Source organism: Carassius auratus, chromosome 3, assembly GCF_003368295.1.
Source record: "Carassius auratus strain Wakin chromosome 3, ASM336829v1, whole genome shotgun sequence".
Taxonomy (NCBI): Eukaryota; Metazoa; Chordata; class Actinopteri; order Cypriniformes; family Cyprinidae; genus Carassius; species Carassius auratus.
In genome coordinates this window covers 13,129,110-13,152,058 of record NC_039245.1, presented here as the reverse complement: position 1 = coordinate 13,152,058, position 22,949 = coordinate 13,129,110, and the positions used below count along the sequence as shown (strand labels likewise).

The following is a 22,949-nucleotide window of genomic DNA, read 5'->3' as shown; positions in this document are numbered from 1 at the left end:
GAACTGTAGTAGGAAGGTGTTCTGTACTAAACTTGTAACATACTTGCAAGCTCTGCTTTTGAACACTTTGTAAAGATGTTAAAAAAAAGAAACATTGACCCTTTAATTGTCTTTTTTCCTTTTTTTTTCTTGAGTGCAGTATTTTTTTTTTTTTTTTTTTTTTTTTCTAAAATGTTGCTGGCGGGCAGTTGACGGGCATGCCTTAAGTAATGTTTTAAAATGAACACTGTTTTATAGAGCAAATAAAGTGTTCTAGTGTTGTGCCAAATCTGTTGTCTGTCTTTGCATTCTCAACTTAGAATTTTGAGTACAACTTGCTTGAGAAATTTAAGGCAATCAGTTTCCACACATTCGTCTAGTAAAATGAACAAGCCGACATGTTAGAAGAACTGTTTTGTTTAAGTTCTGCTTACAAATCTCAACTTAAATCTGTAAGTTACCTAAACTTTTGAATTTGAGTTACTTGTACTCAAGTTTTATGGTACCCTCTACAAATACACAAGTAAACTCTACAAAGTAGTAGAGAGTAGTATCAGCTAAAAAATTATGACCTAATTTACTTGAGAATTTTGAGGCAATCAGTTTCCACAGCTTTTCTAAGTAAAGTCAACTTATTACTTTTTACAGTGCACTCCCACAATACGACCATTATTACATGAACCTTATAATATAGTGTCATATCTGAAGTCTTTAGAAGTTCAGCTGTTGATTTATTATCTAGGAAATAAAATAATCAATTTAATTTCAACTTTATTGTTTTATCGTGGTGCTTAATACATGTAATCTAGCAATATTTTTGTACAATATCTGTATCATTAACATTATTTTGCCAAATTCGCACTGGAAAGGTGGCATAGGAGTGCTTCAGAAGTGGCATTTAGATGCTCAGAGGTGCCATGAATGCACTTACACAGCGTTTCACAACATTATACTTTGCTATAGAAGCATTACATCTGTACTTAGAATTGTTCAGAGCTTGTCTGTGTATAAGAGCTAAGCTTAATTGCGTAGACGACACAGTTTTGAGGTCGAGTAGAGACCCAATCCGAACCCAGGATAGAGCGGCTGAGTGAATGTGGTCTTGACTCTGTGGATGAGACTCATTGTGTCTGAGACGCTGTAGAAGGACAGAGTCCCTGCGCTGTGATCCACAAACACTCCTATTCTATTACTAGACACTAGAGGGAGATTACAGTTGATGTTGTTGTGACTAAATGAGCACTTCGAGGGAGAAGAGAACAGTATCCAGGACTGATTATTACACCCGAATGCACACTCCAAACTCTGTCCCTTTCTCCTGATGCTCTTATATGCCACTGCCACATACACACCTGCACTACCGCTGTACTCCAGCTCCCAGTAACAGCGTCCCGTCACACTCTCTCTACACAACACCTGAGCGTAATCAAAGCGCTCTGGATGATCAGGATAAGCATAGTATGTGTTGGTGTAAGTGATCACTGTGTTCCCCTCAGAGAGGTGGAGGCATGGATGCACTGTGTTTGGATCCAGAGAGAGCTGATGGAAATCTGGTGGAAACAACACAACACAAAACACAGTGTGTTTAATTGCTACAGAAAAGGCTTAACAAGTGTTTGTGTGGGTTTTTCTAGTAACTCACATTGTAGGAACTCCTTTCTGGTGTCAAATTCAGGAGTCTGAATGATCTGGATGGTTTTCACTACGGACACCAAAACACATCTGCAGTTTAATTCTCACACCAACGCGAAATTAAACCTACATATACTGCATTTTTATTTTCAGTTCATGGTGGTGAGTTCAGTTAATATTCACCTGATCCAGATATGTTTTTCATAGTCTCTCTTAAGAACTGCTGTAGTTTGTCTCTGAGTTGTGAGACAGATTTCATCATATCGTCGAAAGGCATATGAGAACCGCCAGTGATGCCTTCGGTAGATCCAGAGAGAGAGGCGGACGACAAACTCTACACAAAGACAAAAACACAAACTAAGTAGGAAAGTAAGTAGGAAAGATTTTTGAAGTCCTCAGTCTTTGAGACCAGCAGTCTGCTGTGTTTGAGAAGATCTGTTACCAGGAGGAAATGAATATGATCATCCGTGTCTGAAAGTTGCTTCAGTTCGGCGTCTTTCCTCTTCAGTTCATCGATCTCGTTCTTCAGTCTCTTTAGTCGTTCTTCAGCTCGACTCACTGCAGCTCTTTCCTGATCTCTGATCAGCTTCATCACCTCAGAGCGACGTTTCTCAATGGAGCAGATGAGTTCAGTGAAGACCCTCTCACTGTCCTCCACCGCTGTCTGTGCAGAGCGCTGTTACAGGACACACATCACAATCAGCTCATTCACTAATGGTTCTCACTGATTGATTAGTCTCAAAGTAATAGTTCCTCCATTTACTAAACTGAATTAGTTTTTTTTTCATACAATGAGATTGTTCTGTCAAGCTCCAAAATGAACAGCACTCTCTTCCACCCTCAATACCCATGGCTGAAGTGCCCTTGAGCAAGGCACTGAACCCCCAGTTGCTCCCCGGGTACTGGATATATATCTGCCCACTGCTCCTGGTGTGTGTTCATGGTGTGTTCACTCCTCGCAGCTGTGTGTGTTTAACCCAATGCAGAGCACCAATTGCAAGTACTGGTTACCATACTTGGCAAATTATGACTGTAGACTTGTATTGTATTGAAAGGAGTAGCTCAGACCTTCTTCTTCTTATACTCTTTGAATAAAGGATTTCAAAAAGCACTAGAGTAAATAAATCACGGCAGGATTTCCCATCCTTTTCCAGCTGTCAGCAGATTCTCTTTCTCACCTTATGAGACTCCACCGCCTCTCTCAGCTCCTGAAGATCTTTCTCTCTCTTCTGAATTCTCCGATGAGTTTTCTTCTCTGTCTCCTCTAAATGTGCCTGTGTGAAACAAAAATATTGTTAAACCAGAGGAAAGGCGGGATGCACAATGCTCTTCCATGTTAATGGAAGTTGATGTCCTAAGAAGCCTAACTTCATTGTGTTTGCTTTAAAAATCATCTTGCTTATGTTAATACACAAAAACGTCTAAGTTACGTATGTAACCCTCGTTACCTGAAGGGAATCAGTCAGACAGAGACAGATGAATGAGGTCTTGTCCGAGAGCCCAATCACCTTCGAGTGGTAACAAAATGAGCCAATGGTAAACATTGTACCTTGGTCTGCGGACTGATGAATGGAATCCCATACAAAACGCTAAATGGCTTTCTTCCAGTGACCTGTGTGAGTGATAGCACCCTGTCATGAGGCCAGCACGAGTGAGGGCCTTTACCTAACACAGAATGGACTGGGTATCAACCCTGCAGGACATCAACAGTGCTGGAGGAACCCAGGGCTCTGAACTCAAGAACTCACCTGAGGGGAATAGAGTGGAATGGTGCAGCAAGTGGACTGACACAGAGCAGGTCCTCACTGGCCCGAAGAGGTGAGTACCTGGGAGGACACAGGCTCTACACAGAGATTATTATATAAAATCTTGCAAATGTGTTAGATGTTGCCCAGTCCGCAGCTCTACAGATGTCTGTTAGCAAGGCGCCATGCACCAGCGCCCAGGAGGAAGCTAAACTACTAGTTGAGTGAGCCCTCACCCCTAGGGGGCATGGCAGGTCTTCAGCCTGATAAGCCAGGACAATAGCATCCACTGTCCAATGGGATAACCTCTGCTTGGAGACAGCCTTACCCTTCTGCAGGGCTCCATAACAAACAAAGAGCTGGTCTAAGGTCCTGAGGCACTGAGTTCTGTCCACGTAAGTGCGGAGCGCATTTACTGGACGGAGCAGCGCAAGGGCTTGGTCTGCCTCCTCCAGGGGCAGCGCTTGCAAGTTCACCACCTGATCTCTAAAAGGAGTTGTGGGAACTTTGGGCACATATCCAGACCGGGGTCTCAAGATAACGTGAGGGTTGGCTGGCAGCGGGGACTCTATACCTTTTAAGGTAATCAAGTCTCCATCTTAACACATAGATGGTCATTTCCCCGCAATAAGAGCATGAGTCATCCACGAATGCGGTCTCAGCATTCTGAAAACCCAGACACGTGACACAGCGATTGTGGCCATCACGAGGAACCATATATCGACCGCACCCAGAAACCAAGGGGCAGAATGACATCTTTAAAAAGACCCAAACACGGGAAGTCGTGGCCTAAGGGTTAGAGAGTCGGACTCCCAATCGAGAGTTGTGAGTTCGAGTCTCAGGCCGGCAGGAATTGTAGGTGGTGGGAGTGCATGTACAGTTCTCTCTCCACCTTCAATACATGACTTAGGTGTCCTTGAGCAAAGGCATCGAACCCCCAACTGTTCCCCGGGCGCCGCAGCATAAATGGCTGCCCACTGCTCCGGGTGTGTGTTCAAAGTGTGTGTGTGTGTGTGTGTCTGTGTGTGTGTTCACTGCTCTGTGTGTGTGCACTTCGGTTGGGTTAAATGCAGAGCACAAATTCTGAGTATGGGTCACCATACTTGGCTGAATGTCACGTCACTTTCACTTTTTTTTTAGAAGTTCTTCAGTGGTGCTGAAGTGCTCAGGGGAACGCAGGAGCTGAAAACAGGAAGCTCTTGAACCGCTGAATCACGCTGTCACACCAACACCAGCTGATTTGCTTTGTAAGCACTCCGGTGAAACCAGCCGAGGATGTGCTTGGCCCCTCAAAGTGAAAGCTTGAATGCCAGTTGCTTGTGCTGCTCCTTGTATACCCACACAGCGGGGCGGAGCTCGCGATGCAAATCCCATGGACCAAGGTACACTGTGTACCATTGGCTCATTTTGTTACCACTCAAAGGTGATTGGGCTCTCGGGCGAGACCTCATTCTCAGTCTCTTTTTGACGTAAAATCTAATGTGACCAACTGAAAGGGAACTGTTTGGATATCAGAGACTTTAACTTAATGAGATCCTCACTGTTACGTCCCTTAGGTCAGGTGTGTGTGTTTGTGTCTGTCTGTCTAGATGTACTGCTGTTTCTTTTGTCTTTCACAGGTTCTGTGTGCACACCTGTCTTTTAGTTGGTAATCAATTAGAGGAACACCTGTTGGCCATCAGCAGGAGGGCGAGAGCTGGTATAAAGGGAAGAGAACCGGCAGAAGTGAGTGGAGTGGATGGAGAGCAGACATCTAGCTGGATACAGCTTCCTAGAGCTGGGTGATACTGAAGGGGCGTTCGTGGAGTTCCTGCAGTAGCGTTTGATCCTCGTGTTGGGGGTTTACTCTCTCGGTGGAGAGAGGGTGGTAAAGAGTAATGTGTATGCTCTTTCTTTCCATCGTTGTAGTTCTTGGTATCTATTATGTATTTGGGTTAATTCAATGGGTAAAATAAAACACCATATATACAGAAGATCAGTTTCCTTTGTTTTTTCAACCCGAAGTGGTTTTATTATAACTATTATGGTTGAAAACCTTCTCCTCTGGACCCTTCACTGGAGGTTCGTAACACTCACAAATTCAGACTTACCACACACTGTAATGGGCTAAATTAAATTTATGCTTGCAGGTACTGAAACTTATACTAACCCTGAAAGAGTGTATTTGGCATGTGCCAAAACATTCCTGTTTGTGTTTGTGCCAGTAAACTCACATACCTCAATTACGATTAATTCTGTAGTTATCATGACCACATCAATGTTCAGTTCATACCTGTTTCTCTGCTCTTGCCACTGCAGTTGATACAGTGTCGTGATTTTTGTGTTCATCCATCAAACACGTCATGCAGATACAGCTCTGGTCGGTACGGCAGTAAATTTCCACAATTTTATTATGATGAGGGCAGATCATCTGCCGCAAACGTCCAGTGGCATCCATCAGATTGTGTCCTTTGCCTCTGAAGAGATTCTCATGCTGTTCAAGATGAGTTTGACAGTAAGAGCTCTGACACTCTCTACAGGTCTTCTCTGCTTTCTGTTTAATTTCAGTGCAGGAGTCACACTGAACATCTCCAGATCCAGCGTGAAGACGACGGCGAGCAGGAACAGGAGGAGGAACAGGAGCAGCTTGAAGTCTCGTCTTCTTGAGCTTCTCCACCATTTCAGCAAACGCCACATTTTTACATAAAACTGGTCTTGGACTGAAGGTCTGTCTGCACTGAGGACAGCTGTAGAATCCCTTCTGATCGTCCTGATCCCAGCACTCTGAGATGCATCTCTTACAGTAATTGTGTCCACAGGGAATCGTGACTGGATCCTTCACCAGATCCAGACACACTGGACATCTGAACTGATCCTGATCCACTGAAATATTGGCTTCTGCCATTGAACTGTATATGAACACACAAACAGAGACGATACTCACGGTAGCTCTACAGTCAAGTTCCTTGTTCTGAACTGGAGGGTTGATATACAGTATATTCCTGATGACATGCTTGAGAAACAGGTTTTTCTGTAGGGAGTGATTTACAGAAACTTGTTTTGGTTTCTTTTTATAACTTTTTTTTTTACACTGATTCCAGTTTGGTTGGACGAATATGATTGTCCATGATTGTGGACAATAACCAAAATGATATAGATTGTCTCTTTGCAGGATTCATCATCCCACAATACAAATCACCACAATATCAAAACTGGTTCATGATGAAAACTTCATTGAAATTGAAACTTTTTTTCCCAAAGAAAACCATTTTAATAAATAGAGTGCAATTTAGGACTGCATTTATATTCTCATCTGCTGGATATTCTACAGAATATCCATTATCAATAATGTGTATATTGAATATTGTTTTTAATAGGGCATATTAACGCATTCATTTTTTCATATTTTTAGTTTAACACTGGCTGGCTTTCTTAGTGACTGAAAAACTGAGGTAGAAGCTGTATATGGATTGCAAGTGTGCAAAGCTGGCACTCTGTTTAGAGGTGAGCTCAATATTTTGGCTTAAAACAGATGGAAAATTGACACGTCTGTGTGGCAGTTAAAAATTTATTAAAGGTTTTCATCTACACAACTCCCCAGACACATGACTGAAACTTTTCCAACACAAACAAGCACCATCTGGAAAGATAATCAGCTGTCCTCAAGCTTAGCGTGTTTATCCAGTTTTGTTGCTTGCCCGTATTACTGTTACATTTTTCTGTAACCTCTTTCAGATCTCACCCATCCACATTACTAAACCTCTACAGAAAGTTCAGTGCTCTTAATACTGTGGAGATTCTGAATAAATGTGTTTCAGTCAAAAAAGGAAAGAATTTGTAACCAAAATAAAACATTTTACAAACGTGGAAATACCTGGCTGGATATGGCGGCAAGTGGATTGCAACATTGTGGGATCATTTATTTAGGTTTTGATTTACCATGCACTCATACATATGAACGTTTCAAAACTGAAAATTCTTTATAATTCATAAAGTCACATTAGTTTTTGGTCAGTGTCTATCACTATTTAACAAACAAAATCTTACCAATAGATGGGCAAATCTGTGCAAACAATGGGCAATTTAAAGATTATCCCTACAACCAGGTGCGTAGTCAACTTTTGAGGGGTGAGGGGGAAGTGAAATGATTCGCGAACCCGCTACTAACTCGCGAATTGATTCAAATGATTCGCGATCCCGCTCCGAACTCCCGAACTGACTCAAATTATTCGCGAACCCGCTCCGAACTCCGGAACTGACTCAAATGATTCATGCTCCGACCTGCCAAAATAACTCAAATGATTCATGCTCAGAACTCCCAAACTGAATCAAATGATTCGCGAACCGCTCCGACTGACTCAAATGATTCATGTTCCGAACTCCCAAACTGATTAAAAGGAATCACACTCCGAACTCCCGAACTGACTCAAATGATTCGCGATCCCCAAACTGACTCAAATGATTCGAGATCCGACTCCGAGCTCCCGAACAGACTCAAATGATTTGCGAACCCGCTCCGAACTCATGAACTGATTAAAATGATTCACGCTCGGAAATCCCGAAGTGACTAAGATGATTCACGCTCCCGAACTGATTCAAATGATTCGCGATCCCCAAACTGACTCAAATGATTCGCGCACCCGCTCCGAACTCCCGAACTGACTCAAATGATTCGCAATCCCCAAACTGACTCAAATTAACTCCCGAACTGACTCAAATGATTCACGCTCCGAACTGCCAAAATGACTCAAATGATTCACGCTCCGAACTCCCGAACTGATTAAAATAATTCACGCTCCGAACTCCCGAATTGACTCAAATGATTCATGCTCCGAACTCCCAAACTGTCTCAAATGATTCACGCTCTGAACTGCCAAACTGACTCAAATGATTCGCGAACCTGTTTTGAACTCCCAGGGCCCTATTTTAACGATCTGAAATGCAAGTGTCAAAGCGCGAAGCGCAAGTAACTTTGTGGGCGGGTCTCGGCGCTGTTGCTATTTTCCCGGCGGGATAAATGGCTCTTGCGCCCGGCGCAAATCTAAAATGGGTTGGTCTGAAGTAGCTTCATTATTCATAGGTGTGGTTTGGGCGTAACGTGAAATAAACCAATCAGAGCGTCATCCAACATTCCCTTTAAAAGCAGGTGCGCAAGTTCCATTATGGATTGCTATTATTATGGCGTATTTACCAGGCGCACGCCAGGAGCGGTTCACAGCCGAGGAGACTGATGTTCTTGTAAGAGCAGTGAAAGACAGAGAAGTTGTGTTGTATGGGGATGGGAGAAACCCACCCAAAATAGCGTCGGTTAAACAGGCGTGGGAGGAAATAGCCACAATTGTTTCATCGATTTTTTTTCCTGGTTCCTGACGGACAAACCAATTTGTCAGATGTCCTTATATACATATATGACCTCAAACATGTCTGATCCTTAATTACTACAATTAGCCTGAATAATTTGTAAGCTAGATTTATGCCTATTTTTTCACATCTTCGTGGCACACCACAATGATTTCCGTCATCTCAAGTGTTAATATTTTTTTAGTGTAACAATTTATGATTTGCAAAAATAACTGTTGCATCTGTGTAGATTACATGGGCAAAGTGTATGCGCGTTGTGCACGCTATACACTATGGTCAAGCATGCGCCCTTAAAATAGCATAATGAACAACGCGCAACGCGCCACTGACAATTGTTTAATGGAACAGCAAAATAGCACCAGGGATTGTTTGCGCCGGAACACGCCTCCTTTTTTGCGCTGAACCGCCCAGGGAGCGCAAGTTCATTCACTAGTTTAGCGACGTGCTTCTGTGGAGGGAAAAGTGCGCTTTGCGCAGGTGCAAAATAGGAATGACACATGCGTCGGTGTACAAAGTCAATTGCGCTGGGTGCAAGATAGGGCCCCCAAACTGATTCACGCTCCCAACTCCCGAACTGACTTAAGTTTCTATATTCACTGAAAATATCCCACTTGCATGTATTCTGATGAATTGATGGCTTTTAAGAAACTTTTATGGTGCTTTATCATCAAAAATCTGACTGTCCTCTTGTTGCATTGAAAAGAGCAGCTCAGACTTTCTTCTAGACATCTCCTTGTGTTCCTTGAAGGAGTCGTCCAGTGGCGTCCATCGGATTGTGTGTTTTACCTCTTGTAACGGATATGCAGATCATCGATTCATGTGTTTAATTCAGATTTTCCAAATGAAACTCTTTTTGCACCAAGTGCCTGGCCTGGCGCCAGCCTGGCTGGACTTAAATTATTTACGATGCCCATGCGAGCTTCAAAGAAGAAATTAAAACCCCCAACCACATTCCAACATACACAAAAGGAAACCTTTCGTAAAGTTCCTTACTTTTAGAGCCACGTTTCTGCAACCCCCATCTTTGCAGGTCGTAAAACTTTACGACCACCCTGGACACTGGAGAGGAGAGAAGCCAAATCTTCTCCCCAATGCATTCTATGGAATGAATTCGTTACCTGTTAGTTTTTATGTTTTATAAATGTATTACGTATTCCCTTTTGATACATTTAGATGTTTCCCAACATCTGCAGTGTTATCATGTGTTAAGCAAATCTTTAAATATGTGTAATTCTACATTTGAATGTAACTTCATGTTTTGATCATATATATATTATGCTTTGTATCTTTCTAATCGTCATGCTCTGACAGACCCATTTATCTACAGCAAAGTAATGGAAAAATGTATGTAATCTGAAGTACGAACCGATAGAAATATCCCTGATGGAATCGGACAAGCACTAGATCACCAGGGGGGGTTGTCTCCACAGAGACAAAGGAACTTTTCCCTCCGCTTCAGATCGCGGACTTTCATTGGCTGTTTACGCGAAAAAGGGTCGTGAACCATTTCAAGCCATAAGAACGACCGAACAAGGTCCGCCCTCGCTCTTCTTCTCCTTCTCCGTTCTCGGACACGCTACTCTCCAACGTTGCTTCCGCGCGGCCATAGGCCGCGCTCATAGCGCAAACACCCCCCTCAGCACAGGGGCTGAGAGAAAAAGCCATTTTAATGGCTCCTATGGAAGCTTTCGTTTTTGTTGTTTCTTTTCTTTTCTTTACTAAGTTTATTCAACTATTCGCCTCTCCACGCAAGGAAGACGAATTCGGGAACATTGTTTGTTGAACCTTTTAAATACCGCGCGAGGACAGAACAAAGGACCACGTGCTCCACGCTCACGCCAAGATCAAGCGCAGCGTGCACGCGCGTCACATGGCCTCCGGCACACGCCACGCACATTTGGACATTTTGCAAGTATCACTTTCTCTATGGAGATTTAAATGCTGCTTTAAATTGTTGCTATGATCTGATTTGTTGTTGGCTTCCAAAAGTTACTGACTATGATTTTCATACCTGAGCTCCTTATGTGATCTCATTCTATTTTCTCTCTCTCTTTTATTTGGATTCGTTATGTCTTGTATAAAGCTTACTGTTTGTAGTGTCGTACGTATATTTACTCCGTGTGATGTGTAGTTTGATGTATTACTAGTTTAATTATTAAAAACCCATATACTGACGATTGGCTTGGACTCCACCCCACTCACATTATGAGTCACTGAGATGTCTGATCTATAGCTACAAGCTCTAAATTTAGAAACTAAATTTATCATAAGGATAGGATAATATTTTCATGGCCAGAGAATATTTTTCCTTGAATTATAAGGCGTGATAACTTTATTGAAAATTGATAGGTCAACAGTGGTCTGCTGGACAAACCGCTGTTTGATTTGCAGTAATTTACAGTAAGAGCTATCACAACAATTGATATGAAGAATGGAATATTGACATATTAATGAGTAAATTACAATGCCCTGTAATTATTTATTGATATAGGCAAATTGAGCTATTTTTCATAATCAAATTTAATGTAACTGTCATCTGAGATCTAAATTAATCATATTCCTGATTAATTATTCAAATTCCCTATATATCATTTGAGTTAATTATTCTGTAAAACTCATTGTTGCTACACTCTGAAGAGACTCAGAAGTTTGACAGTAAGAGATACGACACTCCAGTTATGATTTCACTGCTTTCAGTTTAATTCCTGTTTAATAGTCCAAAGAAGAATAAGCAAAAGGTTCAAAACAAAGGTTTTTAAGTGACTAAATTGAGTGGAAAACTATGCAAGACAACAGGATATGAAACAAAACCAGCTAAAAGTCCATGATAGTGAAAACTAAATAAACCAAATAACACATCACCACAATATCAAAACTGGATCATGATTGAAACTGAAGCATTTCACACACACACACACACACACACACACACACACACACACACACACACACACACACACACACACACACACGTTGCAAAGAAAGCAAACCAGCAAATGACTTCAGATTTTTATATTATTATTGTTATTAACTGCATTTCTCTTAGGCTTTTTGCAGCATGTTCTGTAGTTAAATCAACTAAACTCATTTTAACTAGTTTTCTCAGCTCAGGTTTGGGTCAGTTCAGTTTGTTGTTGATGTTGTTTGTCTGCATTACTGAAACATTATGATAAAAGTTTCTCTATCCTCTTTTAAAATCTCTCCAACCACATTCCTAAACCCCATTCAGTGCTTTAAATAATGCCGTAAAGTTTTGTTTATACTGAATATGTTAGTCCAAACAGTTAGTTACCTCCTTCTCCCAAAAATACTCTTAATGGGGCGGGGGGGTTGGCCCCCTCCCACTCCCCCAAATACACCTACAGGGGCGGGGGGGGTTGGCTCACTCCACCGCATAACCATACTGGGACGGGATGGTTGGCTCCATCCCACTCCCCCAAATACACTAATGGGGGCGGAGGGATTTGGCTCACTCACACACACAAACTCTCGGGGGGTTTCGGACCCTCCCACCTCAAATGTGCTTGTGAAAGCTGCAATGTTGGGGGTGGGAGTTGGTTCTTGGAGCATGCACCTCCTCGATTCAGAAAGTTCTCCAGGGAGTGGTTCGCAGACGATATTGAATATGGGCTCCCCATCTGAGGACATCGCTAGTTGGAAAGCAGATGGAGATAAACATTATTATTCAAGACCTTCCATCATTGATATTACACATAAGCATAAACAAATCTATGGCAAACACTCTCTACAATGATGGTACAGATAAACTGATTTAATTATTTAAGAGGTAACAAGTGTCTCACCTCAAATGAATGTGTTACTGTAATTTATTCTTGTATGCTAAAGGCTAAACCTGATGAAATAACATTACAAGTGACAAATATGGTTAATGTAAAATCTAAACCTACTTTTTTCCATCACTAATTAAGATTTTCATAAGTTCTCACAGATGCAACTAATCCATAATGACAATTGTTTATGATTATTATCTGTTGTGTTAATTATTCAGAGTAACTCACAGGGTAGGAACTCCTCTCTGGTCTCACATTCAGGAGTCAGAATGATCTGGACGCTTTTCACTTCAAAACACATCTGCTTTTTAATTGTCACGTCAAGGGGAAATTCAAATTAACCTATTGATTTCCACAAATAAACCAGTATTTACCTGTTTTAGATATATTCTCTATCTCATCTGTGCAGAACTGCTGCAGTTTGTCTCTGAGTTGAGAGACAGATTTCACTACATCATCAAATGGGAGATCTCGAGCACTGACCGTGAAGCTGTCTGTAGATCCAGTGAGACAGACAGACGGCCAACTCTACAGACACAACGACAAAAACACAAACTCTGTGTAAATAAAGAAGCTTAACATCACCCGTTTGAGAAATCTCTCTGTTATACCTGCTTAATAAAAAATACAAATAAAAAGTTAAATGAATAAATGTAAATACCTGGAGGAAATGAACATGATCCTGTGTTTCTGAAAGCTGCTGCAGCTCAGTGTCTTTCCTCTTTAGATCATCGATCTCCTTCTTCAGTCTCTCCAGTTGTTCTTCAGCTCGACTCACTGCAGCTCTTTCCTGATCTCTGATCAGCTGCTTCACCTCAGAGAGACGTTTCTCAATGGAGCGGATGAGTTCAGTGAAGACCCTCTCACTGTCCTCCACCGCTGTCTGTGCAGAGCGCTGTTACAGGACACACATCACAATCAGCTCATTCACTAGTATCAGTACATCACACAACAGTGGTTTCTGTGGGACTAAAAGAACTTCAGAACTGGAGGAGAGACTCAAACTTTTCTTCTTCTCTAAACTCACCTTATGAGAGTCCACAGCCACTCTCAGCTCCTGAAGATCTTTCTCTCTCTGATGAATCAGTTTCTGGAATTTATTCTGTGTTTCCTCAAAATCTCTCTGCAGAAAACATTATTTGATGAATAGAAAGTTCAAAATAACTGCATTAAAAAAAAGAAATCTTTTGTAACATAATTTCTTTATAAGGGTGTGCGATATGATGACTTTTGAAAATGTCTCTACGACCTGCTTTTGAAGAAACAGTGCACCTTAAACAGCCTGTCAAACTGAGCCTGATTCCTGGACTAAGTTTTCTTTGGCGTCTGATAGCAGTAAAACACTCAAGGTTTACATGTAAACACCGTTGGTTATGTCTTATAGGTGCATCTCAATAAATTAGAATGTCATGGAAAAGTTCATTTATTTCAGTAATTCAACTCAAATTGTGAAACTTGTGTATTAAATAAATTCAGTGCACACAAACTGAAGTAGTTTAAGTCTTTGCTTCTTTTAATTGTGATGATTTTGGCTCACATTTAACAAAAACCCACCAATTCACTTTCTCAACAAATTAGAATATGGTGACATGCCAATCATCTAATCAACTCAAAACACCTGCAAATGTTTCCTGAGCCTTCAAAATGGTCCCTCAGTTTAGTTCACTAGGCTACACAATCATGGGGAAAGACTGACAGTTGTCCAGAAGACAATCATTGACACCCTTCACAAGGAGGGTAAGACACAAACACTCATTGCCAAAGAAGCTGGCTGTTCACAGAGTGCTGTATCCAAGCATGTTAACAGAAAGTTGAGTGGAAGGAAAAAGTGTGGAAGAAAAAGATGCACAACCAACCGAGAGAACCGCAGCTTATGAGGATTGTCAAGCAAAATCGATTCAAGAATTTGAGTGAACTTCACAAGGAATGGACTGAGGCTGGGCTCAAGGCATCAAGAGCCACCACACACAGACGTGTCCAGGAATTTGCTGAACCACAGACAACATCAGAGGCATCTTACCTGGGCTAAGGAGAAGAAGAACTGGACTGTTGTCCAGTGGTCCAAAGTCCTCTTTTCAGATGAGAGCAAGCTTTGTATTTCATTTGGAAACCAAGGTCCTAGAGTCTGGAGTAAGGGTGGAGAAGTTGCTTGAAGTCCAGTGTTAAGTTTCCACCGTCTGTGATGATTTGGGGTTCAATGTCATCTGCTGGTGTTGGTCCAATGTGTTTTTTGAAAACCAAAGTCACTGCACCCGTTTACCAAGAAATCTTGGAGCACTTCATGCTTCCTTCTGCTGACCAGCTTTATGAAGATGTTGATTTCATTTTCCAGCAGGATTTGGCACCTGCCCACACTGACAAAAGAACCAAAAGTTGGTTGGATGTTATCATATCCATGCTGAACAAGATCCTAAAGATTCCCAGGAGTGTTCACGTCACGTCTGCTGATCCAGAGACTGTTCAGATCACGTCAACTGAGCCAGCGCCATAGCCCAAGATGGCCGCCAGCCCAGCACCTCAGCACAAGGTGGTCACCAGCATAGCGCCTTGATGCAAGATGGCCACCAGCCCAGCACCACAGCACAAGATGGCCAAGCTCAGCGTCACGATGCAAGACGGACGCCAGAGCAAGATGACCCTCCAGAGTCAGGGCTAATCACCGTGGACCTTCCTGAGTCAAGTCAAGTCACTGGTGATATTCAAGGACAGAGTCAAGTCACTGGTGATCTTCATGAACAAAGGCAAGTCACCAATGATCTTCATGAACAAGGGTAAGTCACCATTGATCTTCATGAACAAATGCAAGTCACCATTGATCTTCATGACCAAATGCAAATCACCAATGATCTTCATGAACAAGGGTAAGTCACCATTGATCTTCATGAACAAATGCAAGTCACCAATGATCTTCATGAACAAATGCAAGTCACCAATGATCTCCATGAACAAGTGCAAATCACCAATGATCTCCATGAACAAGTGCAAGTCACCAATGATCTTAATGAGCAGAGTCGGGCCACCAATGTTCTTCAGGAGCAGAGTCAAGTCAGCATTGATCTTCTGGAATCCAGTCTAAACACCATGGGATTACCAGAGCCTCTCCATGTCTCTGCTGAACTATTGGAGCCTCTCCTCGTCTCGGCTGGATTACCGGAGTCTCTCCACGCCTCTGTGGAACTTCCAGAGCCTCGTCACGTCTCAGTCGAACTCTCTGAGCACCCGACTGATCCTGTCGTGGCCACGGAGGCAACCCTTAACTTGTTCATGTTCTCTTTTTCAGACTTGCCCAACCAGACTTGTTCTCCTGCCAGTCCGATCCCACTGTGGTGGTCTTCGGCGCCCCCCTGGTGGGCTTCGGTTTTGACCACACGGTTGTGGTGGTCTTCTGCTCCGCCCTGGGTGTCTTGGATCTCTCTCCGTGTGTTCCTGTATCCCGGCCGTGACAAACATGACAAAGAATCATGATAAATTTGTGAATCATGATTCAACTTTATATTATATTTCTGCTAAATCACCATGTCTCTTTAAAATAAAAATCATACTTATCCCAAATTTTATATTATATAATTTTAAATATTTTAGAATGAATTATCTAATGTCTTTATAAGTACTGCCCATCAAAACACAGTTAATCAAATCAGCTTCCCTAACTGAGAGAAAACTCAACAAATAAAGACAGAAACAACATGAACCTCAATCATGAGATCCAGTAGTAAGCAGTACCTGTTTCTCTTTTCTTTCTGCTGCAGTTGATACGGTGTCGTGATTTTTGTGTTCATCCACAAAACACAGCATGCAGATACAGATCGGTACGGCAGTAAATTTCCAGCAATTTATTATGTTGAGAGCAGATCAGCTCCTGGAGTCGTCCAGTAGCGTCCATCAGATTGTGTTTTTGATCTCTGAAGAGACTCTCATGCTGTTCAAGATGAGTTTGACAGTAAGAGATAAGACACTCCAGACATGATTTCACTGCTTTCTGTTTAATTCCAGTGCAGGAGTCACACTGAACATCTCCAGATCCAGCATGAAGAATGACAGGAAAAGCAGCCTGAAGTCTCGTCTTCTTCAGTTTCTCCACCATTTCAGCAAACACCACATTCTTATATAAAACTGGTCTTGGACTGAAGGTCTGTCTGCACTGAGGACAGCTGTAGAATCCCTTCTGATCGTCCTGATCCCAGCACTCTGAGATGCAGCTCATGCAGTAAGTGTGTCCACAGGGAATCGTCACTGGATCCTTCAGCAGATCCAGACACACTGAACATCTGAACTGATCCTCAGTCCATGAGATACTGGCTTCTGCCATTTCACTATCTACACATACAGAGAGAGAACACAACAGCTGATTAGATTATGAATGCACTATTCATGTTCCTTTGATTCAGTCATTGAGTGGGATTATTATAGTGCATCTCACATGTCTGACCAGTTGTTCTTCTGACTAGATTTAAATAAGCAAGTGGCATGTATTTATTTAATTCATGCTTTCAGTTGTAGTTCATTGAATTGCTTTGGTATTTAACACACAGGCTGATTTAGGTCTTAAATCAACAAATTAGCCCCTTTAATCAAGATGAATGTGCAAAGGGATGTGATAATTTATGTTTATTGATTTGTGCATGGATGCATTTAGGCTTCTAAAGTTCTATCATACAAAAATAAAAAAGAAACAGGTTTTTTGTAGAAGTTCAGCTGTTATGCATAAATTTACAATTATGATATTCATAATACTTTTAAGATATCACAGGTACGTCTGCAAGAGGTCTGTTAAAGATTTCTTCGTCTGGAAAACATTTGCTGTGTACAAACATCTGACAGACATCTTTAAGATGTCAGTTTTACATTCATTCTAAATCATAAACATCACTGGGAATTTCTTTGTTACAAGTTGTAATAGAAAGTAGGTCAGTCTCAAAACTACAAAAAATGCATGCCATGGTTTGGACTAAGTTGCTTCTATCGTCATTAAAATTTGAGGGGAACGTTCCTCTTATCATACAGAACACATTTCAGTTTGTGTCATTTTTGTGCTCAGGCCCTAATAATTACTACTGATTAGGTTGCAACCCTCTACGGACACGTTGGCAATTGAATCGCTATTGGCTATTGAATATTTTAGTTTACTCGCCAGACTGATTGAGATATATGTATATGTACACACACACACACAGACACACACACACACACACACACAAACATAATCATTCATATAAAGCGATATTCAAGCTTAAAGGCAGGGTAGGTAAAAAATTTATAAACAACTTTCTTCCAAATTGGTTTAAACTTTCTATATATATCAATGCATAATTAAAATGTAAGTACTCTGATAAAAAGAGTATAAAAATCGAGTGACTCTAGACCGTTTAATCTGTATTAAACACAGCTCATTATTTCCATTCGGGACGAAACATAGGATTGGCTTAGGCGACTGTCACTCTCTCGCAACCATGGCAACCACACTTTTGCCACACATGACCTGCCCACTTGCGCGCGCACGTTTGATTTGAGGAATTCAAGAGGCACGGATCCTAGGAATACCAAAACAATTGTAGAGAAACAGCAAGCAAAATTCACAGTATCGGCCTATGCAGTTAGTGAAGGCAAACCAGGCAAAAAAAGGGAGACAGTAACAGTACAAGAAAAGGCAATGAACAAAAAGTCTTTGGATAAACAAAGAAATAAAACGTGAGTTAATATCGGCATGGCTTTCCAGCGATGCGAGAACTGAGGGAACTCAAGGGGCTGAAAAGTGACTCCTTGATGGCTTTATTTCTGCTGGACAGGTAAATCTTTATTTTTGTATTTTGATCATACAAATTTTTTTGTTTATTTTTTCATGAAGCATGTGTCATTAGCACACGTAGCTGCATAATATAGCTAACATAACATTACTTAGCGAGCCGTAGTAGAGACGATAAATAATCTATAGGCCTAGCTCAAGATGATAGCTATAGCGTGGCTTTGGAAGCAGTGTTAATTTTGACACGAAATTTTAATTTAGTTTTAGTCTTAGTCTTTTGACTATAATTCTTTTTAGTTTTAGTCAAGTTTTAGTCATCTGATTTGTTTTAATTTTAGTCTTATTTTAGTCGACTAAAATTGCTTGGTATTTTAGTCGACTAAAATAAGACTAAAATCAATAACAGATTTACTAGACAATTTTTTACAGCTGGTATAGGAAACAAACTTAACCAAAATATATAAAACACAAATTCAACTTTATTTCAACACAACTGTGTCTTTATTTCGATTCAAAAGCTTTTATGCAGCAACAAACACTGTCATGATAATGTAAACAATAACTAGCTGCCAATTGACCATCAATAAAAGAAAAATAACGTTAGGTCCAGGACCTTAAAGCTTACAGCTGAGCTGAACAATAAGTGCATACATTTAAAGTAAATATTTAATAAGTTGGCAGCTAGGTGGATAAAAAAAAGTAACAAGATTTTATAAGGTATTCATTTGTCTAGCAATATTGTATGTTTTAAATACTACAATATTGCTAGATTTGTATGTATAATGATAGGATGTGAACATTCATGTTTCACATGACTAATATAGAAATATTTGTGATATTGTCAACAAGTAGAACATTATAAAATATACTAAACATTAGTATTAATCAAATGTATTTATCATGATATTACGTATTAGTATTGTGCTCTCATCTAACTTGAAGAAGGGGCTATTTTACAGTACTTTCCAGTTCGTAATATTTAATGCTACAACATCTACGCACTGCAGTCTTCCAATTTTGCTTAGCTCAATAAACAAAAGAACATCGTTGTGAAATTACATTTGAGAAAATGTCCGGGTGGCTCGTCTGTAAATGTCTTTTCAAATTGGTGGTGTTCTTGCCACGAATGAGCGCTCCGCGTGCTTTACACTTTGTTTTGTTTTGTTCGTTGTCAAACGTGAAGTGAGCTGTGGACATTTTGTCGCTCTTTTAGACATCACCTCTTCGAATGCCGTCTTCCCGGGAGCTCATTTAAAAACTGAAAACCTTCGCTTCATGTCTCAATAAGTCAGGCTCTGATTGGTTCTCTTCTCTCATGCAGTCTGTTCTGTTTTGCCGGTTCTTTTGTTCATTCCTCGCATCTCTCCCGTCTGCTGATTTGATTTTCGTCACAGTCTATTTTCGTCTCGTCCTTTATTCGTTGACGATAATGTCAATCAATTTAGTCATAGTTTTAGTCTCCATCAGTGCCTTCTATTTTAGTTTTCGTTTCGTTTTCGTCCGCAAAAATATATTCGTCACGAAAATAATGACGAAAATATTTAGTCAACGAAATTAACACTGTTTGGAAGGAGCCCAGAAGGGAGGGGGTGGAGTGAATGGAAATAATGAGCTGTCTTTAAAACAGTCGTGAGAGGTCTACAGACACTCGATTTTTATACTTTCTTTTTCAGAGTACTTACATTTTAATTATGTATTGATATATAAATAAAGTTTAAACAAATTTGGAAAAAAAGTTTTTTATATATTTTTTACCTACCCCGCCTTTAATAATCAGGTATTATTTAATATAACTTAAGTAATTAGAAGTAAATTTGATATTCATGTTTGAATGCATATTAGTCATTTTAAGTGAAATTTTTTTTTCTCTCATTCAATGTTTCTGCCAAAAAAAAGAAATTGGGGAAAAAACAAACAAAAATACTGATAGGATAATAATTAAAACAGGAACGATAATAGGTGAGTGCCAGCCAATGGGATTGTCATTTGCCCATTAACTCCACCCACTACCCAATGAGCAGTATAGAGCGCCTTCTCGCGGCTATAGATGGTAATGTTTTCGCTTGGTTCATTTCTCTCGGTTTATGTCAAATTAATTTTGATAAATAAGTCGCACCTGACTATAAGTCGCCGGACCAGCCAAACTATGAAAAAAAGTGTGACTTATAGTCCGAAAACTACGGTATTCAACCCACCAAAGTGGCTAGTTACACGCATTTTGGCGGATTGGCGGGTGTTAATGTCAAGCCCTGCTTCAAATAATTAAAACTGCTGCGATGTGATGGAAGGCGGATAAATATTGTTCCAATGTCAACGACTGCGCATGCGCCTGTCGTCTGAGCAGAAACTCAGCTGGTTTACAATTGTGACGTAAAATAATATGCATTCGTCTACCAGGCAATGGGCTAGTTGCATATCTCCGCCATCTTGGATTTCCGGTCTTGCGAGTGTGTGCGTAGATATTTCCGGTTGTGCTTAAAGTCAGTGCAGAGAACCGGAGAAGTCCAAATATTACCTTCTATATGTTTACAGGATTTATAATATCACTTAATATGCAAATAAGATATACACTGCTATCATCACTATACTACAAATGTTAACTGAGCCAGTGGATTTGAAACTTGTGTATGTTTGGGTCTGGTGAATGAATTAAATACACTAATGTTCACTGTTCACGAAATGAAAGTTGAACTCATGGTGTGTATACACAGCTAATGTATTTTATCTTACCAAATATGTAAATGTAAAAATTACTTATTTCCCGAAAATGTTTGCATTATTATTGTTATTTTTTTTAATATTAAATATTTACCTCGTGAGAGGTGGGCTGCGATTTATCTTCAGAAGTATCCATTTCTCAATTGTACACATCAGTCTGTTTCATCGTTATTTTATTATTTTATACAGTAAAAAATACGTGACTAATTTTAATATCTGTTTAATCTGATAAATAATGCAAAACAATAACAATATACATGGCTGCTCATAGACAGATAATTTAATTATGCTGCAGATCTTTCACAAAACAGATAAACAGATAAAAACACACATGAATGCAAACAGCGATCTTTTATTTAAGGCAAACCTACGATAATTATATTACGTTTAATTGTACAGTTAGTTATGAATTACGTTATCAAATAAAGTTAATAAAACAGGCTTTATCAGAAATCTCTGTGCGTCGTTTGACAGTCAGAAACATTTATCTTACATAACAGAACAAAACCAGCTCTTCGAAAATGAAAAGTATTGCATATTTGAGAGGTTTGTGTTTAAAAGAAGAAATCCCTGTGGACCTGAACTGACGCTGATCCGCATAATCAACAGAAGAATAAAGCAACCTCCGCTTTGTATCTTGATGAATTTCCCCACAGAGGTACGCAAAATATAGGGATGATGTTTCCCCATGTTTTTGATATACCACTATCGGCTGTTTAATTTGAAAATCATTAATTATATACATCTACCCAAGTTTCGCATGTAAGTTTCCCTTACAGTCAATGCGAGCGTCGCAAGACCGGAAATAAGTTCGCACACACTCGCGTCGCTGAAGCTCACCGGCGCCATCTTGTGCACCTAGCCCATACTAAAGACAAATTGTCAGACGGAACTTTTATTGAGTACTTACATTCTATATTATAAGAAATAAAACCCATTCTATCTTTTTCTATCCATATGTAACATACAATTTGAAATTGATAAGGCTGCAAGGAAACCGCCCAGTTGTGCCATGTGAGTTTCTTTTTGAGTTAATAAGAATAAAAATTACATCGTTCATATAATGCCCGAGTTTCGCTTTTATTTTATTATTTGAAAGTCCGTTAAGGCGTAAGCTTGGTCACTCCGGATCCATTTAGGTGGATTCAGCAAAACCGAAACTACAACAAACATCGAGACTCTAAAAGTCATAAAAAGCTAAAGCTTGAATAAATCCTCAAAAAAAAAAGAACAAAATACACTCACAAAACCACAGCTGTGAATAAGTGAGTCCTGTATTTGGAGAGATTTCCTGAAATATTTGTTTTCAATCGAGGGGCAACCTCCTGCTCTCTCGCGTGAACCCAGAGACTGAAACTTCAGCGACTGGCCGCTTGAGGCTGGCTGCAAAAGGGAGTCAGTCCCATAGACTACCCATGTTAAAATGCCCAACTTCACAGCTGAAAAAAAAAAAGTGTTTACAACCTGGTTCAAAATGAGTTTGGTCTATATAGCTAATTTTGTCCTTCATGAAAAATGTGAGAGGGTAAATTATTTTTTTATAACTCATCCGTTTCAATTATATTAAGCTTTTAAATTATGCATAATTAAGGGCGTGACCACTTGAGTGACAGGTGGATTGACGCTGCTGTCACCAGTGTCGAGCGTATTTTTGCCTTTAGGCCCCGTTTCCACCAAAGCGTTTTCCCCCGGGGCTAGCGTATTTCTTCAGTTGTTCTCAATGGGAGCGCCGCGTTTTTTTCGTCTTTTTCTCCCTGAGCTTGACTTGTGTTAATTTGTATTCAAAACTTTTATTTTATTATTGATTAAATGGCCACGTTTACATGCACAATATATTTATCTATATATCTATATATATATATATATATATATATATATATTTTTTTTTTTGTGGTACAATCGGACTGAATTCATTGCGATTGATGAATCTAATTGTAGTGTTTACATGAACGCAAAATAAAGTGATCAGTGCGCGTTTAAATGTCACAAGCTTCAAATTTG

At 40.3% G+C, this 22,949-nt stretch overlaps 1 pseudogene; it reads right to left on the bottom strand.

The window, feature by feature from the left end:
* Window positions 1–119: 119 nt before the first annotated feature.
* Window positions 120–22,283, bottom strand: LOC113048651 (E3 ubiquitin/ISG15 ligase TRIM25-like; annotated as a pseudogene).
* Between the last annotated feature and the right edge of the window lie 666 nt (window positions 22,284–22,949).